Here is a 15820-nt window from a genome sequence, read left to right as displayed (position 1 = left end):
TGCAAGGTATAGAGCCGGCGGTCATGTCGGCACAGGACCACCGCCGGTATCCAACGTGGATTGCGACCAAACCCACGGGCCCAGACTGACGTACCCAGTGGAAAGCCAGGCACTCCGTTTTGTGAAGACTGGTGAGGACCAGGCTGGAGGAGGTGCAGCAGAGTCCGAGGTTGACGCCCATGGAGGAGCTCTGCGGGGCTGCGTTCTCTCATTGGTGTGGTCCGGTATGCCGTCAAGAAAAACATCAATGCTTCCTCCGCAGGAAATTCGTGCACATACTTTTTCATCTGCATCTTAAATGTGCACACCATGCGCTTGGCTTCCCCATTTGATTGTGGATGGAAGGGGGGAGAGAAAACGTGACGAATACCGAAGCGGGCCCGCAAAATCGATGTGAACACGTTCCCATGCTTGGGTTGCCGGCGGCCATGAAGAGAACGCTGCCCTGGGAGATGCTTGTTGGCTCGCACACTGGGAAAAGGCGGCCACCAAGTGCTCAATATCTCTGTCAATACCGGGCCAGTACACATGTCTGCGAGCCAAGGTCTTAGTACGGGAAACACCCCAGTGCCCTGCATGTAATAACGTGAGGACCTCCATTCGTAAACCTGTAGGAACAACCACGCGAGGAGCTGTATCATCGGTAGCCAGAAGGAGAACTCCTTCCAAGACTGAGAGGTGGTCTCGTAGAAGAAAATAATTGCGAAGAGGGTCCGAGGCCCGGCCCGGAGGGCGGGAAGACCACCCCTGCTGAATGAGGCGAACTACTTGCCGGAGAACCAGGTCAGCCGCCGTTTCCCTGGCGACTCGAGAACTAGTGATCGGGAAGCCATCAACCGTGTGGCGGGACACCACATCCAAATGAAAACACATAATCTCCAATCGATCGAACATAGGATCCGGGACCACCGGAAGACGGGAAAGAGCGTCGGCGTTGGCATGCTGTCCTGTAGGGCGAAAATGAATGTCATAATGGTACTTAGAGAGGAACAAGGCCCAGCGCTGTAGTCTGTGGGCCGCCCTATCCGGAATCTGAGAGGCGGGGCCAAATAATGATATTAACGGCTTATGGTCAGTGATTAACTGAAACTTCGTGCCATACAAGAAAGGGTGAAACTTGGTAACTGCGTAAACAATGGCCAAAGCCTCCTTTTCCACCTGGGAGTAATGGGCCTGCACGGGACTAAGCGCTTTAGACACAAACGCCAGTGGTTGCTTGGAACCATCTGCGTGGCGATGGGCCAGGACCGCCCCCACCCCATACTGCGAAGCGTCTGTAGCCAGGACCAATGGCTTATGGGGATCAAAAGTAGCCAAACAAGGGGCTGACGTGAGGAGGCCCTTCAACAAGGTGAACGCTCGCTCGCATGCAGGCGACCAATCAAAAGGAACACCCTTGTGCAGAAGGCAGTACAGGGGGTGGGCTATAGTGGAAGCCCTGGGAATTAACCGGTGGTAATAGGCTATCTTGCCTAAAAAAGCTTGTAACTCTTTCAGCGAAGCGGGCGGAGGAAGGTTGACGATACCTTGGACCAAACTTCCTAGTGGCTGGATGCCGTGCCAAGAGATTGTGTAGCCCACATACTCAATGGACGGTTGGAAGAAGTTTGACTTATGCAGGTTGCAACGCAAGCCCACAGACCTGAATTTGAGAAAGAGGGTGCGAAGGTTGTGCAAGTGTTCCTTCGTGCTGCGGCCTGTGACAATTATGTCATCCAGGCAATTAATACAATGAGGGATTGTCGACGTGACATGCTCAAGATAACGCTGGAATATCGCCGGGGCACTGGATATTCCAAAGGCCAACCGCTGGTATTGGTAAAGGCCAAACGGAGTGTTGACGACCGCCAGCCGTTTGGAGTCCTCATCAAGTGGTATCTGATGATAAGCCTCCGACAGATCGATTTTCGAAAAATATTGGCCTCCCGCCACAGCGGAGAACAATTCATCAGCATGAGGCAAAGGATAGGTGTCCACCACCAATTGTGAATTAATGGTGGCCTTGAAATCGCCAGAAAGACGTAATTTTCCCGAGGGCTTCCTTACAATAACGAGGGGCGAAGCCCACTCACTGGAAGAAATGGGAAGAATGACCCCTAGGGCTGTCAGCCGGTCTAGCTCTTCCTTTACTTGAGGGCGGAGAGCCAAGGGGATCTGCCTCGCGCGTAAAAAACGCGGGCGAGCCGACGCCTTCAACGTTAAATGAGCTTCAAAATCTGAAACATGTCCCAGGCCCTCCTCAAAAATATCTGGAAAGTCTGAGATCAAAGATTCCAATGATTGATAGGGAACGTCTTCGGAGACCAACTGTATGGTGTCAGCGATAGAAAAACCGAAAGCTTGAAAGGCATCCAGGCCAAAAAGGTTAGCGGAGCTCGCATCACTGACAACAATAAAAGTAATAGGCCGAGTGACTGATTTGTAAGTCACGTCGGTAGTGAATTGACCCAACAGGGGAATTAACTGTTTACCATAACCACATAGACGCCGGTAAACTGGCGCCAACGGGGGCGATCCAAGGTCGGAATAAGTTTGTGCATTCAACAACGAAACTGCCGCACCCGTATCTACTTGCAGTTGTAACCGGCGCGACCGAACCGACACCTGATAAAGAGTTTTCATGCCAATGCGTTGGGACCCTGGCCCAATGAAACTTCCTGAATGTCAACGTCCATGTCCGCTGTATCTGCTTCCTTCGATTCTTTTGAGGCTGAGTGGCAAACTTTAGCCATGTGACCTTTTTTATTACATTTGCGACGAACGGCCCAACGCTGGGGGCACTCTGACCGATCATTATGTATATAGCACGACGCACAGGACGGCAACAGGGGCCGGCGGCCGGAATTTTGTTTACGCGCCGTGCGGGAGCGGCCGTAAGGGCCGGACTGTACCGCTCGCACGTCGTCGACCCTGGACACAGTGGACGCGGCCGCGCCGCCCTGAACCTCCGCGACGTTGCACCACGCTTCCAGCTGTTGACCTGCTGCGTGAGAGACTTCATACGATTGAGCAATGGACAGGACTTCCTCGAGGGAAGGGTCTTCTAACTGCAGGGCCCGTTGCCAGACCTCCCTATCAGGGGCCGAACGAACAATGACGTTGCGTACCATAACGTGGGCATATGACTCTCGCGACTGCTCCGTGACAAAATGACACTTGCGACTAAGACCGTGCAGGGTAGCTGCCCACGCCCGGTAAGACTGATGGGGCTGTTTCTTGCATTGATAGAACTCGACCCTAGCTGCCACAACATGCATGCAGCGGCGATAATATGAAGACAGCAAGGAACACAATGCGTCAAAAGACAAGGACGAGGGTTCCTGCAATGGCGCTAGCTGCCACAAAACGTGATACAGTGAGGGAAATATCCAAGACAAGAAGAGAGCACGACATACCTCCTCATCGGCAACATGAAACGCCTGGAAATGCGTCCCAATCCTCCGCCGTCTCGTCATACGGGGGAAAGGGAGGAGGGAACTGCGCCAGAGCAGACGGCGTGGAGAGCAACGCCGGAAGCACTTGTTTCATGGTGGCCATGAGCTCCGTCTGCTGCGCAACCAAAACCCGCACCAAATCCTCCATGTCGTGGAGAAGCTGCGAAACTGGAACAACGACGCAACACGCGAAAGAACGACCCTACTCGTCGCCAATTGTGTAGTAACACGATTCACGTTTCCGTCGCACTTCACCTAGTGTAGACCGGGAACTGTCTGCTAGACCTACCCGATGTGAACTGACTGGGCCCGGCCCGTGCTGCCGGAGTTGTTGTTGTTGTTGTTGTTGTTGTTATGCCGGCAGAGGTCGCGTCCGAATTCTCACGTGCCCTCTGGTGGACGGGACTCTACTTGCAGCAACTACCGTCTGTGACGCGCCGTGCCAATGTGCGCCTCCCGCGATCTTTCTGGTGGCTACAGCACAACAGACGTTTCCCAATCTCTAGTCTTGTATTATTTTTTACTTTGTTTTGTATGTGCCTAAAATCCATCCAAGTGGTTTTTTTTTCTTGTCATTTATAACTAAGTAATTCTCCTTGAACCATTCAGCTGCCTCATTCACTGTTGAAGGTATTTTTTCTTGTAGGTCAGCTTCACTAACTCCCTTGATAAAAAGGCTCGTATCATCTGCAAAAAGTACTGATTCTGCTCTTGTTAGATTGTTAGGAAAATCATTAATAAAAATTAAGAAGAGCAGAGGCCTAGAACGGAACCCTGGGGTACACCACAATTGACGTTCAGATATGTTGAGTAATCTTTTGTGCCATTATGTATTACTTCAACACTTTGATATCTGTTGCACAGAAACGATTGAAACCAGCTATATGCTTTTCCACGTACTCAATAGTAATACAGTTCCTCTAGCAAAATATCTTGGCTCATGAGGTCAAATGCCTTGCGTAGATCTAAAAATATTCCACAGTTGAAGTCCTCATTATCCATTGCAGTTAAAACCTGTTCCAAGAAGTGATATACAGCTATTTCTGTAGACCTGTTTTTCCTGAACGCATTCTGTGCATTGGTTAGAACTTTGCATTTGTTTAGGAAACTCAACAGTCTCTCTTACATACTACTCTCAACTACTTCAGAAAAACCTGACAGTTGTGACAATGGTGTATAATTTTGTATGGTATATGGACAGTCTTTTTTATAAAGTGGCTTTATTATTGATTTTTTAAGTGCAGGAGGGAATTCACCAGTTTTAAATTATGTATAAATAATATCAACTAGTTCAGTTATAATTTGTTTGCACTACATTTTATGACCTTATCAGGAATACCATCACATCCACAGGACATTTTATTTTTCAGCTTATTAATTGCTTTTCTTACTTCTGAATGTGTAACTGGGTACAAAAACATTGTCTTTTCATTTGTGGGAATTTTTGACGTACTACCTTTTGAGTTCCCCAGGTTCTTGATAAGATTTTGAGCACTGTTAATGTAGTAGTCATTGAACATCTTGGCAACATGTAGAGGGTCTTCAACAACTTTTCCTCCCTTTTTTTATGATAAGATTATTACATGTCACTTTGGATTTACCAATGTTATGATTTATGGCCTTCCAAACTGATTTGGTTTTATTGCTGCCTTTTCTGATAATTAAATCATTGTTCAATTTTTTTGCCACATGAATAACTTTTCTGTAGACTTTTCTGTAGCATCTAAGATATGGCTTTAATGCTGCATTATGCATTGAATGCCAACCCAGATTTCTAAGAGTACCTGCAGATTTCTAAATCCTCGCAGTTAACCATGAATTAGATTTGAGAGAGTTTTACGTATCTAAGGGGACAAGTGACATCAAAACAGTATTTATAATCAGAGCAAAATGACTCATATTTAGAGTCTACAGCTTTGTTTGGATCTCTATCCCATTCAACACTATGCAACATGCTATGAAAATTCCAAAGGCTACTTTCATTAATGTATCTTGTTTCTTTATAGTTTCCACTGCCATGTTTTTTCCTAACCATATTTTTTAGTAAGAGCTTGATTGCCATGTGGTCAGAGAAACCAGTATCTGTTACTTTAATCTCATAACTACAGGTCTTTTTGTTAATAAACACCTGATCAATTGTTGTCTCACACCCATCTCCATACCTAGTGATATCAGTTACTATGTCTTCTAAATTATATGAGGTGAAGAGATTTAGCAATTGATCCTTGTGTGCATTATTATTTCTTCTAGAATTGATGTTGAAATCACTCAGTACAACTGTTGATTTTGACCTACGCCTCAATTCATTCATTAGATCCTCAAGATTCTGGAATGTTCCCAGAAGGTGACCTACATATACAGACAATTACCAAACCACGGTCTGTCAGTTCACAGACACAGTATTAAAATTCTTTTTCTATACACTTTACATTGATTAACTTTACTTCTTTAGAATTAAGATTGCCTCTAACATAAATACAAACACCTCCACATCTGTAGTTTTCTCTGCAAAAACTATGTATGATTTTAAATTTGGGAAGGGCTGCTGTACATATTTGAGAGTTTTGTAACCAGTGTTCACTGACACTTACAACAGATATTTGGTTAAAACCGTCACTTAACAAGACTTCAAGTTCATCCAACTTATTGCATAAAACTTGTACATTTTGATATAAGACTGAAAACTGATTATGAGACACAAAGATAAATAAATTATTAATTATCTTAATGCTGCTTTCTTGAGGCTCTTTGACACTAAAAAATCCCTGAGGTGATTCGGCTGCCTCACACTTCTTCTAATTGGTAGCCCAGAAATTATTGCTGCTGCTGTTGGTTCTGATGAAGTGGTTACTGAAATTGGTTGCGGTGTTGGTTGGGCTTCTCCTGTTGTTGCTAAGATTGTTGTGGTAGTTCCTGGATTACTCATTGCTGACACTGATGGTGGTGTTGTAGATGAAGCTGTTTGTAGTGTTGGTTGGGCTTCTGCTGTTTGCGCTGTTACTGGACTGGTTACTGCTGCTGATGTTGGAATACCCACTATAGCAATGGTCTCTTTATTCTTTTTTGTCTAGCAATTGTACAATTTTTTGTCCAAGGAGTGACTTTCCACTTGCATGCAAATGCAAACCACATTTAGTAAAGTCTTCTCTCTGCAACAAATCAACAGGGAAGAAATGTGTGTTGAGGAATGCTCTTTACATATTTTTTTGCACTGTCTGTTTGCCTTAGCAATTTCTACATTCACACAAGATCTTTTTATCAGGTCATGTCTGTGTGGAATTCCAATGACAACTACTGATGCTTTCTTGTTGCAAGTTTCTTTCAAGTTATCTGTGGCTTTAATTAAATAATTTTATACATGTCATTGGCACCCCCAATTATTACAGTACATTGATTAGAATTAGATGTTTTTGTATCTTTTATGTTTCTTGTTGCTTCAGCCATTGGTGCAGTCTGGTCATAGTTACTTGTTTGAATTTACATTTTATGGCCCTTTGTGATATTAAGATTGGAATTGTCTACAGTGAACCATTTGTAGACTTGTTCAGCTATTGTCTGAGCTATGCCTGGTAAGTCTGTGGTAGGACTCTTGATTAGTATACTTGTGTCATTTTGAAATCTTACAGTCTTTGACCTATCTGACTGATACAAGGTCACTGGAAACCATAGCAAAGCTTTATGTTGTGATCACTGGTGGCCACATGAGAGTCATCATGTTGCAGTAATTCACTGATGTAGGTTAAGAACTAGAATGGATGCAGTACTGATCTTCATGGGGGCCCATGTGCTCTATTCCCTGTTCTAAGGTCAGATTCATTCCTGTGAGACAGACTGTCAGTTTGGCTTCTGTTATGAAGTTGAAGTTCCACACAAGCAAACAGGTCACAAGATATATCAGCATAATTCTTCTTATTTAACTCTTCTAGGACTTTACTTGTGATATCTTATTCGATTTTGTCTGTAGAGAGTATTTTACAAAAGCCAAACTTAGAGGAAGCTACACTCAGATAAATGAGAAAGTTTTCTATCACTGACCACTTGCTCAGAAAAATAGAATATTACATGTGTGAGCAGATAAATCAGAATGTCTTCCAGTTGTAAAGGGTGTGCCTCTGGGATCTGTTCTTGGGCCTTTCCCTTTTATTATTTATGCAAGTGGCTTACCCACAGTTGTGCTATATGATGCAGTGCCATATGCAGATGACACAACACTTGTGACATGATACTAATCTTGAAAATGGTGGTAGCTATGGAGAGATGTACCACTCTGTTTGAGGCACCTCTAATGTAGAAAAATGACAATAAAACTGAAGACATTGTATTTAGTTTGAATGCTCCAATCATGGTAACAAAACCATCAAAACTATTACAATTTCATATAGACCAAAAGACCCACAGGGAGAAATTATGTGGCAGACTATTAAAGCATATTTTACATTCTCCCATTCCCACTTCAGCTATGGAATACTACTACAAGGTACTTCTGTAGGCTCAAAATTAGTTTTAAAAGGCAGAACAAAGTTGTCAGGTACATAACAAGAATTATCTCATGTGACTCATGTAGAGATTACTAGAAACAAAAGTATAATTACAGTATCTAGCCTGTATATAATATACTTTCTTCTTCTTTCTTAAAGGAAATTTAAGTGAGGATGACCTTAGGAGTACAATCTGTGACTATAAACAAGACATGGGCATACAATTAATGTGTCATATACCAGACTGGCAAAGACCCATAGCAACTACAAATATCTTGGTCTTGTCTGCTTCAGCAAATTACCTGAAACTGCCTACACAGTGGCAGTAAGCAAGTTTCAAATTAACACTGAGGATGAAAAGTAAAGAATTTTACTCTTCAGAACAGTACCTTGTGTGTGTGTGTCAAATAACCTACATTTCTTATATGAATGACAGATTTTATTTTCTGACCACGTTTGTCATGATGGGTAAAGATTTTTATTGCTGACTAGGTGTTCCCAGCAACACACTGCTCTGGCTCAGTCTGGTTAGTTGCAAAAGGAAAAAAAAAGAGAAAGCACATGTTTCTAACATGTATACGAATTGGATGTATGTCCTAATCTCCAGCTCCTCCTGTCTTGGTCTATCTCCTCCTCTCCCTCACTTCGTCCATCTCCTCCTCCTCCTTCCCCCTATTCTGTCCATCACTTCGTCATCCTCTCTCTTTGTCCATTTCCTCCTCACTCCTCTCTCTCCATCTCCACTTGCTCCCTCTCTTTATCCATCACCTCCTCCCCTTTCTCTGTTAATCTTCTTCTCCTCCCTCCTATTTCTCCATCTCCTCCTCCCCTCTCTCTATGCCCATCATCTCCTGCCCCCCCCCCCTTTCTCTGCCTATATTCTCCTCCCCCTTTCTCACAATTTTCTCCTGCCCACTCTCTCTGTCCTTCTCCTTCTTTCTGCTTTCTATGTCAAGTTCCTCCCACCCCCTGTCCATCTCCTACTCTCCCCTCTCTCTGACCTTGAGCCTTGTTTATTGATATTCTGTAGTAACATTCATCCTATATCCATCCAACTGTTCATTAGAGTATTGTATAAAAGTTTAGAGTACTGAATATTGTACTGAATTATCTCCAGTTAAGAAACCACCTTTTAGTTTATCACCAATGAGGATGGTGATATTAACAGAAAATGTGGCAAAGATGCTAGAACAAGGAGTGAGTTTACCACCTGTCTCCTTATGCTACTCTAATGTTCTTCATTCCTAAATCTAATGGTGAGCAGGGCCCTGCAGTGGACTGCCATGAATTAAGTAAAATGATAGTGTGAGATCAGTGCTCCTGCCAGATTTGCATTTGTCTTTTGGATGGTTTAAAGGAGTGCAGATTTTACTACCTTAAATCTTGATCAGGCAAATAATCAGATATCCTTGGAGGAAGGTTCAAAGCTGACGTCTGCATCTGAAATGGAGTGGAACATATTTCAGTTTAAGTGTGCCCCATTTGGACTGGCTACATGTGCCACTGTCCATTCACAGATAATGGATGCTGTGCTTTCTGACATAAAATTTAGATGTGTTTACCATTATCTTGAAGATTTAGTGGTGTATAGTAAGTCAATTCAGGAACATATACAGCATCTGTGAGAGGGTTTTGAGTGTTTAAGAAAGGCAGACCTAATGGTTAACCTATAGAAGTCTATTTTTTCAGTTCCTCTATTAAGTTTCTAGGGCATATGGTTTCATGTAAAGTGATGCAGATTGACCTGGAGAGGGTGGAAGCCATTAATGAATATCCACTCCCATAGAATGCCAAACAAGTTGCCAGGTTTGCAGGGATAGCCAATTTCTTAGGAAGGTCATTAGTGTAGCGATTTTGCACAGGAGACATCTGTGCTTAATGAATTATGTAGAAAAGAGTGTCATGTTTTATGTGAGCCTTCACAGGAAGCATCGTTTTTGGTGTTGAAGCAAGCATTTAAGTCAACAGCAGTGTTAGATCCACCAGACTTCAACGTGGAATTCATTCTTCAGACTGATGCATCAGCTCTAGGAATAGGAGAGTTTCATTGCAGGACAAGGAGGGGCAGGGGGGGGGGGGTAAGAAGGCAGTTGCCTGTGCCTTGAGTGGATTAAATGAACTAGAAAAAAAGATACTCCAATTATGAATTGGGAGCCTATGCAATTTCATATGGTACAGAGAAGTTTAGGTACTATGTAGGAAATTGAAATAGACCAACAATCAAGTGCTCATCTGAGTGCTAGCCAGACCATGAAAAACTGGTAATATTTTCTGGTGGGCAGCAAGAATTCTAACATTTAAATTCAAGGTACATATCATAAGGGTCTCAGAGAATGTGGCCGCAGATGGTGTGAGCAGTGAGTTTGATTGGAGTGAGAACAACAAAGGAGATAGTCAGCTTGTGGAGGACTGTGGTTTGGGTCTGATTATGACTTTGATTCTGATTCACATTCCTAATTTATTTCATGATGTTAGAGAACTCCAAGATCAGTATGAATGAATTTATGAAATTAAGCAGAGGCTTCAGAAACATGAAACAATAAAACCCTATGTTTTAAGAGATAAAGTAGTGTGTTTAAGTCACATGTGGGTAATGAATTTAAGATAGTGGTTCCCAAGGAATTGGTTCCATTGCTGTTCTAATATGTCCGTGAATCAGCTGTAAGGAGAGAGGGAGAGCATCTAAGAGTGTGTAAGAAGCATGAGAACATCTGGCAGTAGTTTATATACTCAGGAGTGGATAGGGAAAGTCATAAAATAGCATCCAATTGTAATGTGTGTGTGCCATTTGTAAACTGGTCCAGAGTAGAAAGACAGGATATTTTGCACCCAAGTAGAGAGGGCCTTTCAGAGTAGGCAGATTTTGTAGGTCTGTACCTAGCTTGAGGGTAGGAAACTGGTATAGTTTTGTTTGCTTTGTTATGTTTATGTATTTCGTTTGGTGATGACACACCAAAGAGGTCACTGCTCAACATCTGCTAGTTTGCTCATGGGCTACCATGTATCAACTCTACTGTGTAATTCCTGATCAACTGATTACCTCTTGCCTGAAAACAGAAATGCTCAGCAGGTGGTTACACAATTGAGATAAGCTAAATGTGCAGTGTCAGCCAAATACTTACTGAGTTGATGAGAAGGTCTTTATTAGAAGTTTCCAGGGGGTTAGTATGGCCTCTGAAACAGTGACCAAGAAGTTGTTGCCCACGTTTAATTAAATTTCTCACTCCCATTACTGCTTTGTTAAGCGATCTACTTACAGGCAATGAAATAAGGGCTCATTTTTCTCAGATTAAGCTGGGTTTTCAGGAATGAACTAGTTCTTCCCAGCAGATTTCCTAATTAAGGGGGGAGTATTTGTCAAATGTGGCACTATTTTGCCTAGGTTTCCTAGGTTGGCACTACTTCCTGTGTTTTGCCACTGACTAGGGAAGGAAGTGATTATCTGCAGGCATAGAGATTTGAAAGACAGGACTGTGAGTGGACTCGTAAGTGTTGACAGTGCTGGTCAGCCAACAGTAGAAGTCCGGCTGCAAGTTGAGACCAGGCATGTTTCTTTGAGGTCACCTGCATGTATGGCTGTTATTGTAGGTCTGCTGAGCTGAGAAGATCTGAAGTGCTGGAACCTGTGACTAATTGATATTGGGTGTAGCATGCTAGTGTTCATTGCATGTCAGACATATGGAGTTATACTATGTCCATGATGTGTATATAGCTAATTGTGCCAAGCAGCATTATATAGTTGGTTGGTTGCTTGGTTGTTTTGGGGAAGGAGACCAGACAGCGTGGTCATCGGTCTCATCGGATTAGGGAAGGAAGTCGGCCGTGCCCTTTCAGAGGAACCATCCCGGCATTTGCCTGGAATGATTTAGGGAAATCACGGAAAACCTAAATCAGGATGGCCGGACGCGGGATTGAACCGTCGTCCTCCCGATTGCGACATTATATAGTTAACACGTAATGCAATCTGGTGTTTGATAAAACTGGCATTATCTAACAACAGTCCATGGATAGTGCATTACTAGCCTATGATAACAACTGGTGATGTGAGGTGACAGCTTACGGCATATTATATTTGCCATATAGGATACAGATTTTGGTACCAATTGTATGTTATCAGAGGGTCAATCAGTTTGTTATATATTTTTATATGTTATGATTAGTGATGCTATTCTGCTAGTCATATGTACCATGAGTAGCTTATGTTTTTGATAGAATGAGACATGGTTATCTTCCATTTCTAATACTCCACTGTTTCACATTGGTTTCCATGATGTACTTGGTATGTGCAGATGTGGACTGAGGTTCATGTACCAAGGTAAGGTTCATGTTTATGGTACCTTTCAAATGGCAAACACCCATGGTTCTTTATAAGGAAAGCTAATGTTGTTAACTTTTATAGTATTTATGATAAACATTTGACCTTTTTTATTCAATATATTTCTGAAGTTGCCTTGCACCAGCTCATTTTTGGATGCTGTTGTTGTTTTAATTATGGTGTAAATTCACTTAAATTTTATTTAATTGAGTCTGTTATTTATAATTTGTTGCTGTTGTTAATGTTTTATTTTGTAAACATTCTATATGAAACTGCTGGTTGTAGCAAATGGATTTAATGCGGTCTTAATTATAATGCTAAATTCATTTAAATTTTATTTAATATGAGTCTTTATTAATAATTTATTGCTTTATTAATATTTGGTCTTAGAAACATTGTGTTTGTGAATCTGGTGGCTGTAGATGGTTGGTCCATTTAAGTAAAATCTGTATAAATGTTCTACTGGTATCACTTTTGTATTAATGAACAAGGCAGGGGCAGTATATTCTCTCTCTCTTCTGGTGCACTTTATCCAGTAAATGCTGAACTGGGACTAGCATAGTAGTATCCCAGTTCTGGGGAGAACCAAGCGTACCTATATATAGGCTATTATTACAGTGGGGTTGCCTCTCCCAAAGACATTTTGATAGTGCTGTCAGACTCTTCCCATCCCCTGCTTCCACTCTGGGAAGGAACCCATGCCCTCCTCTGTCTGTGTCTAGTGAATATCACTTAGTCAAATGGGATATCATTTTTCAAAGAGTTTGTGCATCATGTATCTGAGGTGGGACATGGGAACTAGCCTAGTACTCGCCTAACTGGACGTGGAAAACTGCCTTAGAACTGCATATCCAAGCTAGCTGGCACACCAGTCCTCATAATTAAACCACAAAGCAGATTGGACCTAGAGTGGGTGTTTCTCCCTGTGTGCCCAAAGCAGGCACCTTAACACGCTTGGCTATGCAGGTGAGTGAGGGGCAGTAAATGTCTCTTAGTTTGAGGGTATCCACATTTACCTTATTTCATTATTTTGTATTTCTGTAGGCTGAATGCGTTTTTGTACATATGCAGTTCCACAGCAGATAATTCCCTACATCAGCCAGTAGTGATTGGATACTGTCTTGGTACTGTGACCATTGATGCATGGCTTTTACAGTATATATGAATTTACTTAGCTAGTTAGTTATCAAATAGTCCTAGTACAGCAAAGACTGATTCAAAGGTATCAATTTCGAGCACTGAACTGACCAGCTGTGCACTGAGCAGCTGCCTATATACTGGCCACATGGAACGATAATGGCTGCTACACTCATGCGGCAAGACAGTAGCGCTCTCACCATGCGGGCACAGTGCAGAGTGGCCACAATGCTCTCTAATGGTTATTTAAGTCCATTTCCTCAGGTGGACATTCAACCTCTGTGGTGTCCAACACCGGAAACACTATTCCGGGCGTTGTGGGTAGGATTTTGGGTAAGATAGCCCTCATCTTAGGGCATGATAAGAGGTAGTTAAGGCCCTGTTGAAGGATGTGATTGAGCTTTCCAAAGCCGGGGTGATACTGGGTGATCAGAGGAATGCTGTACAATGGTTAGTTCAAGGTTACTGGTGTCAGAGGAAGAAATGGCATGGGAGATCTGTTTATGGATGAGCTGGATAAGATATTGTCTGTTAATAATGGCTCTGCTAACGTTATCAGTATATCTTGACAATGCCAGCTTTCCACTACATATGTGGTGTCCATGGGTGAAGAGGCTGTAGGGAAGAGAAGTTTTGACATGGAGTGAGTGATGGCTGTCAAAGTGAAAGTATTGTTGGTGGCTGGTGCACTTGATGTGGACAGATATACTAATGGAGCCATCTGATAGATGGAGATCAGAATCTAGGAAGGTGGCTTGTTAAGTTGAGAAGACCCAGGTGAAGTGGATTTGCGAGTAGGTGTTAATGTTATGGAGGAGGAAGCAAAGGTTGTCTCTGCCATGAGACCAGATCATGAAAACATCATCAATGAATATGAGCCAGACAAAGGGTTTTAGGTGTTGACCGGTTTGGAAGGATGGGCCATGAATAAATTGGCATAGGATGGTGCCATGCAAGTACACATGGCAGTGCCATGGATTTGCTTATAGATTTGGTCTTCAAAGAGAAATAGTTGTGGCTCAGGATGAGGTTGGCTAGGAGGATTAGGAGATTAGAAAAGAGATGGTGTGTTTGCTATCAGGATGATCTTGGGAAAGGGTGCCATGGGCATGAGACATGTTGGTGTATAAGGATGTCAGATCCGCAGTTACCAACAAGGAGTCTGATGGCAACAGGACAGGAACTGTGGAGAGGCAGTGTAGGAAGTGAGTGATGTCTTGAAAGTAGGTTGGGAGGTTACAGAAAGTACTTTGGAGGTGATGGTAAACAAAGGCAGAAGTTCATTTCGTGGGAGCATTGTACATAGCCACAATGGGATGACCACTAGGGAAACCTGTGGGGTTGAGTTTGTGGAGTAGGTAAAAAGTAAGTGTGTGTGTGTGTGTGTGTGTGTGTGTGTGTGTGTGTGTGTGTGTGTGTGTGTGTGTGTGTTTTGAGGGGGGGGGGAGGGGAGGGGGGGTTGCTGGTGTAAGGAAGATTTTGGTGTCATGTTTTGGGATTTACCTACAGCCTTAAGGAACTGCTGGAGGCTTCGTTGGACTTCTGGGATGGGATCATGGTCATGAGACTTATACGCATTGGAAAGTTGGTGGAGACCCTCAGCCATGGAGTCACTGAGATTCATGACCACTGTAGTGGAGCCTTTGTTTGTAGGAAGGCTAATAAGGTCTCAATTGGCTTTCAGGTTGCAGACAGCTGTGTGTTCCATAGGAGTGATTTTGGACTCATTGGGGAGGGATTTAGGAAAGAAAGTTGAGGCCAGGTTAGAAGAGAGGAATTCCTTAAAGATAACCAGAGGATGATTGGGTGGAAGGGGAGGAGGATCATAGTTGGAGGGATGTTGGAACTGTTTTAAACAAGATTAAATGTGGGGTTTTGGTTGCTCTTGTCAGTGGGATGCATGGTGAAGAAATGTTTCCACTGCATAGATTAGGTGAAGGGAAGAAGGTCTTTACAAATCCAGTGTGCCTGAATTTAGGAATTGGATTAAAGTTGAGGCCTTTAGAAAGTACTGGGACTTCTGTAGGGTTCAGAGTTTTGGCAGAAATGTTGACAACATTTTTACCGAGAAGGTGTTCAGGAGTAGTGAATTTCATGGAAGGTGGAGGAAGTCTTTGAGATATGGAAGTTGGAACAAGTCAGTAAAGTATGGTCAGACAGCTCTGAGGAGTTGACGGAAGGGGAGGTATGGGGTTGGATCAGAGTGATAGGCTCTTTGTTGGCTATAGGCAATCCTGTGATAGCATAGGACAGGAGGAGCTGGGACAGCTTCTTCAGATGGCACTGGGAATGCTGTTCCAGCTGTTGAATGTCAATCACAGTAATGGAATTACAAAAGTTGCAGTCACAGAGTAAACAGATTTTACAAAAGGAGAAGAGGTTGTCAAGTATACTTTGAGCATGGATTGTGCTATTATGAAGAACTGGGCATCTAAGGGTGAGGGACTGACAGAATT

This window comes from Schistocerca americana, chromosome 8 (assembly GCF_021461395.2).
Source record: "Schistocerca americana isolate TAMUIC-IGC-003095 chromosome 8, iqSchAmer2.1, whole genome shotgun sequence".
Classification (NCBI taxonomy): Eukaryota; Metazoa; Arthropoda; class Insecta; order Orthoptera; family Acrididae; genus Schistocerca; species Schistocerca americana.
Note: the sequence above shows the minus strand (reverse complement) of the source record.